Source organism: Sturnira hondurensis, unplaced genomic scaffold (genome assembly GCF_014824575.4).
Source record: "Sturnira hondurensis isolate 20B ecotype Veracruz unplaced genomic scaffold, ASM1482457v3 Scaffold0004271, whole genome shotgun sequence".
NCBI lineage: Eukaryota > Metazoa > Chordata > Mammalia > Chiroptera > Phyllostomidae > Sturnira > Sturnira hondurensis.
This window is the reverse complement of record NW_028076902.1, coordinates 7,468,803-7,476,818: the sequence shown is the minus strand read 5'-3', so window position 1 is coordinate 7,476,818 and position 8,016 is coordinate 7,468,803. Positions and strand designations below refer to the sequence as shown.

Below are 8,016 nucleotides of genomic sequence, written 5' to 3'. Positions count from 1 at the left end.
GTTATTGTTGAGTTATAGGAGATTTTTGTGTATTCTAGATATGAACCCTTTATCAAATATATGATTTGCAAATATTTTCTTTCATTCCATGGATTACCTTATCGCTATATTGACTGTGTCTTTCAATGTACAGAAATTTTCAGGCGATGCGGACACGTGTCCACAATGTCCGAGTCATTATGAATGAAATGAGACATTCACACAGACTCCTGAGCCCAGTGGAGGAAAAGGGACAGCATGGCTTTTCTCTCATGGGGAGCAAAAGCCTTGGCCCTTGTAGTGACCGGCCTTTATTGGTTTTCTTGGCACATTACATGATGGTCCTCATTTACTATGCACAGGTTGCTTTAGGCGGCTACCTTTTACAGAAAATAAAGGAGCCAATGCCACTAATCACATCACAGAAGAGGGATATTTGCAAATGAAAAGGCAAAAGTGGTTGAACCGGTTACACTCTTCCTTGGAAGGTTTAGCATGGATTTTAGGAAGTTACTTTGCAGTAAATGTTTGCCACAAATCCGGGTGAGGGAGTTTTTAGCAAAAACCAAGACTCAAAGCGGCCTAGGCATGTAGCAAGCCTGATTCCCCGTGGGAGAACCTATCTGTGGGTGTGGGTCCTGTGCATCTCCAAGTGGGAGTTGGGCCCATGCCACACAGAATGGTCTCCCATATTCAGGGTCTTTTTTGTCCATTAAATTTATTGGGGTGACATTGGTTAATAAAATTATATAAACTTCAAGTGTACAATTCTATGATACATCATTGCATTTTGTGCCCACCACCCAGAGGCAAATCTTATTCCATCATGATATATTTGATCCTCCCTTACCCTTTTTTACTCCCAACCCTTTTCTGTCTGGTAACCACCATATTATTGTGTCTGTCTGTGAGTTGTTTGTTTGTTTGTTTTCTTGTTTGTTCATTTGTTGCTTTCAGTTTTTTACCCCACATGAGTGAAATTATACAGTTCTAGACCTTTTCTCTCTGACATTTCACTTAGCATATTCTTGTGATTCATCCATGTTGTTGCAAATAGCAGTATTTCATCTCTTCTCATGGTTGAGTAGTATTCCGTATCTTGAGAAGTATTTGAGAAGTATATGGAATACTTGAGAAGTATTCCATATCTTTTTTATCCAACAACTATCCAAGAAAGGACACTTTGGTTGTTTCCATGGCTTGGCCACTGGAAATGATGCCACAATGAATAATACAGTGGTGCATATATCATTGTGGATAAAAGTTTTCAAGTTCTGGGGGTAGATACCCAAAAGAGGAGTTGCTGGGTCATATGGTAACTCTATTCTTAATTTTTTGAGGAATCTCCAGAATTTTTAGTTTTGATGTAGTCCAATCTATCTATTTTTATTTCATTGCCTGTGCTTTTAGTGTAACATCCAAGAAATTATTGGCAAATCCAAAATCATGAAGCTTTCCCACTGTATTTTCTTCTAGGTGTTTTATAGATCAGCTCTTACTTTTGAGTTATTGATCCATTTATGTTAATTTTTGTACCTGCTGTAAGAAAAAGACATCCAAGTTTTCCCAACACTATTTGTTGAAAGGACAGTCCTTTACCCATTAAATAGACTTGGTACCCTGGTCAGAAATCATTTGACTACATAAACAAGGATTTATATCTGGGTTCTTGAGTATATTCTATTAATTGATATGTCTATTTTTATGTCAGCACTATACTTTTTTTTTGACTGCAGAAGCTTTGTAAGAAATTTTGAAATCAGGAAGTGTAAGACTTTTAACTTTGTTATTTTTCAAGTTCGTTTTAGCTATTTGAAGATTCTTTTAGTCTACATAAATTTTAGGATAAGTTTTTCTATTTCTTCAAAAAATGCTTTTGGGAGTTTAATAAAGATTGCACTAAATCTGTAGATGGCTTTGGGTGGTATTAACATCTTAACTATATTGTTTTCCAATTCATTATCATGAGATGTTTTCTCAATTACTTGTGTCTTCTTTAATTCCTTTCAGCAACATTTTATAGTTTTCTTTTGCTTCCTTAGTTATGTTTATTTCTAAGTATTTTATTTTTTCTAATGACATTGTAAATGGATTTTTTTCTTAATTTCCAGAAACACCCACACTCCAAGCAGCCCTGCATGACACACAATGAATTACCCGTGCTTTTGTAATAAAATAAAATACACTAAATTCACAACATGAAAAAATGTGTTGTTTGTTTTCATCCTTTGATAAGTAATGCAGTCAAATGAACAAATAAAAAGAAAGAGAGGATGCCTGAGTATGAGCATTTGTCTATAAACTTCATTTGTTTGCTAGCTCAGTATCTCATACTTGGAGAAAAGTTCATTCTTATCGATGTGACTTACTTCGGCCATAAATCACTAGAAGCATTAAGCAATCAAAGGCTTAATTAGTTCTTATACATTGCACTTGTGCTTTTCCAATCCACCCGCCATGGCATAAAGCTATCCTCCTTGAGGAAGACTGTGCGAAGAGGCCCTGGAGAATGAGGCAACCTGTGAGAAGAGAATCCATGTGGACCACCAAGGTGCTCCAGCTGAGCTCCCAACTGAGATCAGCTGTATGAGTAAGCAGAAAAACCACTTCCCAGGCTGGCTTAGCTACTGCTCCTGTGGAATGTGAGAACTTCCATCAATGAAGATCAGTGTAGATATGTTGATATTCCATCATTCCTCCAGGAGACTAATTGGTGACCCGGTGAAAAGTTAACTACATTGGCTTCCATGCTGGAAGGGCAGAGATTTGTTTTAACAAGAATAGATACATGTTCCAAGTATAAATTTGCCTCTCTTGCCAACAAAGCCTCTTCCAGAATCACTATTTGAAGCTAAAGGAATTTGAAGCTAAAGGAGTGTTTTATTCACTGACATGGGATTCCATAATCAGGGGTGTCCAACTTGCAGCCCAGGATGGCTGTGAATACATCCCAACACAAAATTGTACTTAAAACTTAAACTCACTTAAAACTTCGTGAGATTTTTTGTGATTGTGTGTTACAATGTATTTAATGTGTGGCCCAAGGCAACTCATCTTCTTTCAGTGTGGCCCAGAAATGCCAAAAGTTTGGAAAGCCTTGCATACATTAAGTATTGTGTCATAACAGTGGCCACCATGGAAATGATATCAATTATATTATCTGTTGCACAACTCAGAAGCTATGCCTTGTAGGGCAATGGAATAGCGTGCAGAAAGCACATTTAAAGCACCAATTTAGAGTCAATATTCTATGAGAATGGGTCATCATCTGCCATGATGCATTATTTACATTGAATCAAAGACCTTTTTATATGGAGCTGTCTCTCCACTAAGAAGTATATATTGTTCTGTGAATCAAGGAATGAAGCAAGTGTGATTCACTTACCATCATTCCAAATGGCCCACTGGAGGGCTCTGTGTTCTTGTTTCTGCAACTGTAGTTTCTGAAGTGCTAGAGATCCTGGAACTGAAAAGGGACACATTTTTGTCAGGTGACACAGCAAGAGTTCCATGAATTACAAGCTATGCCAGCTACCTAGATGCTTTGGGTTTCTTGTAATCAGGGACCAGCAATAGAAGAGGAGTTATCGTCTCACAGGGGTAATTGACCCTGATCAACAGAAGGGAGAAAGAGTGCAGTTACACTGTGAGGACAGGAAAAAAGATGTGTGGCACCTGTGCTCCACTTGGGCAGCTTGTGGTACTCTCTTGTTCAGTTGTGGCGATAAATGGACAAGTAGAGTAACCTTTTTGAAAAGAGCGTGGTGACCATAATTTAGACTCCACAAGGTTGAAGATCAAGGTCACATTACTGGGTAAGCCACATAGACCTGCAGAGGTAAGGGGAGGGAATCATGAACAAACAGTGGAGGAAGAAAGTGAATATTCGCTGTAGTCCTGAGGCCAGCTGCAGCAATAGAGGTTGTAGTTCATGCTTCTAAAACTTCTTCTTTTGTTTCCCCCCAGGAAGAGAGGCCCACTGGGATGCTAGAGGAGCTTTTCTTCAAATATAGATGAAGAAGTGTATTTGAGCAGCACGAGGGTGGAGCAACTGGAGATGAACATGAAGATTCCCTTCAAGAAAAGACTCATCCCAGCTGCTGGGAATGCTGTGAGTAGACAGCCAACAGCCATCAGGTCTTTCAGGGTTTGCCTGCAGAAAGCTGCCTTGACCAAGGTCATACACTTTGTGTTGCAGCTCACTTCCAGTGGCCAATGCTACATGAGCATAAAAGCCCAATGACTTTAGCCAAATGTTGGACAACACTGAAAGGCTGATTAAGAACCAGATTTCCCTGTGGGATTGTCCGATGCAATGCACTTTGACTCTCCCTCTGCCCAATCCTACTTCTTTCCCATTCCTCCAGGGGTGTTAAATAAATATCTGAGTGACTATCCTGCTTAACAAATGCTCTCAGTGTCTGCTTTCAAAGACATAGCTGCTGCTCCACCTTAGTAACTGGTAATCAGGCTATAGCTAATAGTTTTAATTTGTTTGGCATTCAGTGGCCCTTTTGCCTTCATCCAGGACCTCAGCTGGTTGAGATTATTTACCTAGTGGGGTAACCCAAACACATATTCCTGAACCTTCAATGGTCTAGCCTTTTTTTTTTTGGTTGCCATAGCTTTTTATTAACTTTTTCTATGGGACAAGGAAGTATTAAGAGGCATTCTGAAGAATCTCTTGGGTTCCAAACACAGTCATCTGTATTTTCCAAATATAGCTACACAATTTTTCCTCTCTCATATGTTCTTCTTCAGTGTGGCCTTGTCACCTCTCCATCAAGAGGTAAAGTCTAATATCCTTTCCTTATTCTGGGTTGGTCTTACTAACTCCCTTGTAATCAATGGAATAGGCAGGAGTAATGCTGAGTAACTTCTGTGATGAGGCTGGAAGTAGTCTTACAGTTTCTGCCTTAGTTTCTTGGATGCTCCCTCTTGAAACTTTTCACCATTCTGAGAGAAGCCCAAGCCACACTGAAGACTATATGTGCTCTGGTTGACCGTCCCAGCTGTGTTCAGCCTTTAAGTCATTCCATCCCAGTTACCAGACACCGAGTGAAGAAGCTCACAGATGATCCCAAGACCAGTTATGCAAGTCATCCTTAGCCATTCAAGGTTTCCTGGTGGAGGCCCCAGTCATCATGGAACAAAGACAAACCATCTCTATTCTGCCCTCTCTGAATTCCTAACCCACAGGCTCGGTGAGCATAATAAATGGTTGTTTTATGTCACTCAATTTGGGGCAGTTTGAGTACAGCTGGAAATAACCAGAACTTTCTCTCTGCTCCTGTTATGTAAGAATGCCCAATTTCTTTTTGGTAGTCAGGGTAAACACCCCCAGCCAGTACAATAACTTCCTATTTTCTCTAATGGTTTAGTGGCATAAGGAGTCCCTGATGGCCAGATGACTGTCTCAATTTCCAGTTAAATGGAGCCTTGGATGTCCCATGATGGAAGAATTCCTTCCCTGGGAGCAAAGTCCTAAAAGTAAGCAGAGTTGTGGATGGAAAGCAAAAATTCTGTGACTGGGTTATTGGATAGCATAGAGAAGGTAGCCCTCTCCTTTGCCTCTTGATAACTGAACTTGTATATCCTGATTAGGGAAGAAACAGTATGTAAATTGAGTGTTAACTCAAAACATAAACTATACCCTGTAAGAGAGAATCCTATCTTTTTGGTGCGTTATCTCCCAACCAGCATCATAATTGGGTGCTCAATAGGCCATTCCACCATTTCATTAGGTTCCTCTTCTGAGTGAAATAGCAGTGGTTAGTGTCATGTGTGAATCCATTACTGTATTTTGTCATTGTGTCATTGTGGTTTCCTTCATGTGTGTTGTGTGTTTTGTGTGTGTGTGTTGCCTCCAGTTAGCATCACAGCTGGGTCTTCAGTGGGTAATTTCACCATTTTATCAGTCTTCTGAGGGCAAAGCCAGTGAATACCATGTGTAAGAAACTATCATTGCTTTTTTTTGCTATTAAATTAATTTATTGATCAGAGGCAAAACGGTAAAGAATACCATTATAGCAAGTAATGCATTTTTTTGGTGTGGTTCTTTTCAATTTATTGCATGACAGCTTTACACTAGTCCACGTTAAAAGCAGACCCTAAATAATTACATCATAAATGGTGTGAGGTTTTTAAACATGCGACAAAGGACAGAAAGGAAATTCTACTCATTGCAAGGAAATCCTCACTTAAGCTTCAGTGAGAAAAAAAAGCACTTAAAACCCATGAACCTTAACCAGTCCAGTCTCTACGAGGAACTGGCATACGTTCTTGCACTGGTCCCCCTGTAGCTGATTACTTCTCCACATTCTAGATGCCCAATTACAGTACCATTGCAGGCTAATTTCTCCTTAAACGCCTTCGCTAGTTTCTTTTTGTCATAATCACCCTCGATCCCTTGGACAGCAGTGAAGCTCTTCCTGCCATTCCTCTGTTGCATTCCCACATGGATAGAATCCTCTGTGCCAGCGGGAAGCAGATCATCACTCTCACTCGCATCAGCAAAGCGGTCGAAAGAATGGAGGTTCTGGATAGCGGACATACTATACGATTCCTTTTCCTCAGTGTAAACGCCTGCTGAAAGCTGTGGCAGGAGAAGGTGGGCTGGCAGGACAGAGCATCGGGAAATGAGGGGGGTCTCAAGGGGAAGGTTGCTGAGTCCTCGGTGGCTCAGCGAATGGCGCCTAAGTAGTGAATTCTTTAAGTTAAGAATAGCCGTGTTATAGGAAGCATTGTGTGTAGGAAAGACAAATTGTATCCCCAAACACACATCTCTTCTCATGAGGACACATCCCTGCAGCCTCCATAATATTTACAATGTTGATGCCACCAAGTGATGCCTCTCATTTTTAGTGGTAGGCATCTTGCAATTTGGAGGAAATATTTTAACGTGCTAAAAATACTGGAACTCCAGAAACTTCAGGTTGTTGGGCTCTGAATTCCATATGGTTTACCTCCCACCTTACGGCACTCAGGTTTCTAGGGCATCCAGCATCCTGTCACTGATGCTCATCAGGTCAACTGTCATGTTTCATCAATGTAGTGTTACAGTGTGATGTATTGAGATATTAAGACAGTCAAGATCTCAGCAAATTAGATTATGGCAGGTAGGAGAATTGACATTACCTTGGTATGACATGTGAAAATATACTATTGTGCCTACTAGGTGAAAGCAAACTGTTTATGGAGGTCTGTGCAATTTGGTAATTAGAAAAATCACATTTTCTAGATCAATAAGTGCTTACTCGGGGCCATGTGCTGAATTGTTCCAGCATATATCCATATTTAGACCCTGTCTAGGTAACTCAGTTAGAGCACTGTCCCAATTGCATCAAAATTGTTTGATCCCCCATCAGGGCTCATACAAGAAACAACCAATGAATGCAATAAGTTATTTTTCTTTCTCTCATCAATAATAATAATTTTTTAAAAAAGATACCATATCTAGACTAGCAGCTGCAATGGAAGTCACATTTGCCTTCCATACAGACCAACTAAATAAGTTAAACAGAAATGTATTTGAAATCATCAACCTTGCAGTTTTGGAATCTTTGGTGTTGTCATTAATCTCTGCAGTTCCCCTAGGGATGCACTATTGTTTACAATTTTTTAAATTTACCATGTTAGCAGGAAGGAAAAATTACAGAATCTTCCTCTTGGTTTTTCCAATCATAACAGCTCTCATTGAATGGATCAGAGATAAAGTGGTGATTCTTCCAGATTCTGCTATATCAGCTATGTTGGGGGTTGGCAAACTATGGTTGTGATTCAAATCTGGCCCACTTAGATGCTTCTGTAGATATAGTTGTATTAAAACATAGTCATGCATATTCATTTACATAGTGTCTGTGGCTGCTTTCATGATAAAATGACAAAGTTGAACAGTTTCCACAGAGACCATCTAGCTGGCAAAGCCTAAATTTTTACTCTGTAAGCATTTATAGAAGGCATGCCAACCTCTCAATTATACATTCAAGACCTAGAGTAGATACGACAAGGTTGGTCCATAGATTCACTGTCATCATG

General features: G+C 39.8%; 1 pseudogene; it reads right to left on the bottom strand.

The window, feature by feature from the left end:
* Positions 1-6,206: 6,206 nt before the first annotated feature.
* Positions 6,207-6,532, bottom strand: LOC118986484 (eukaryotic translation initiation factor 1-like; annotated as a pseudogene).
* Between the last annotated feature and the right edge of the window lie 1,484 nt (positions 6,533-8,016).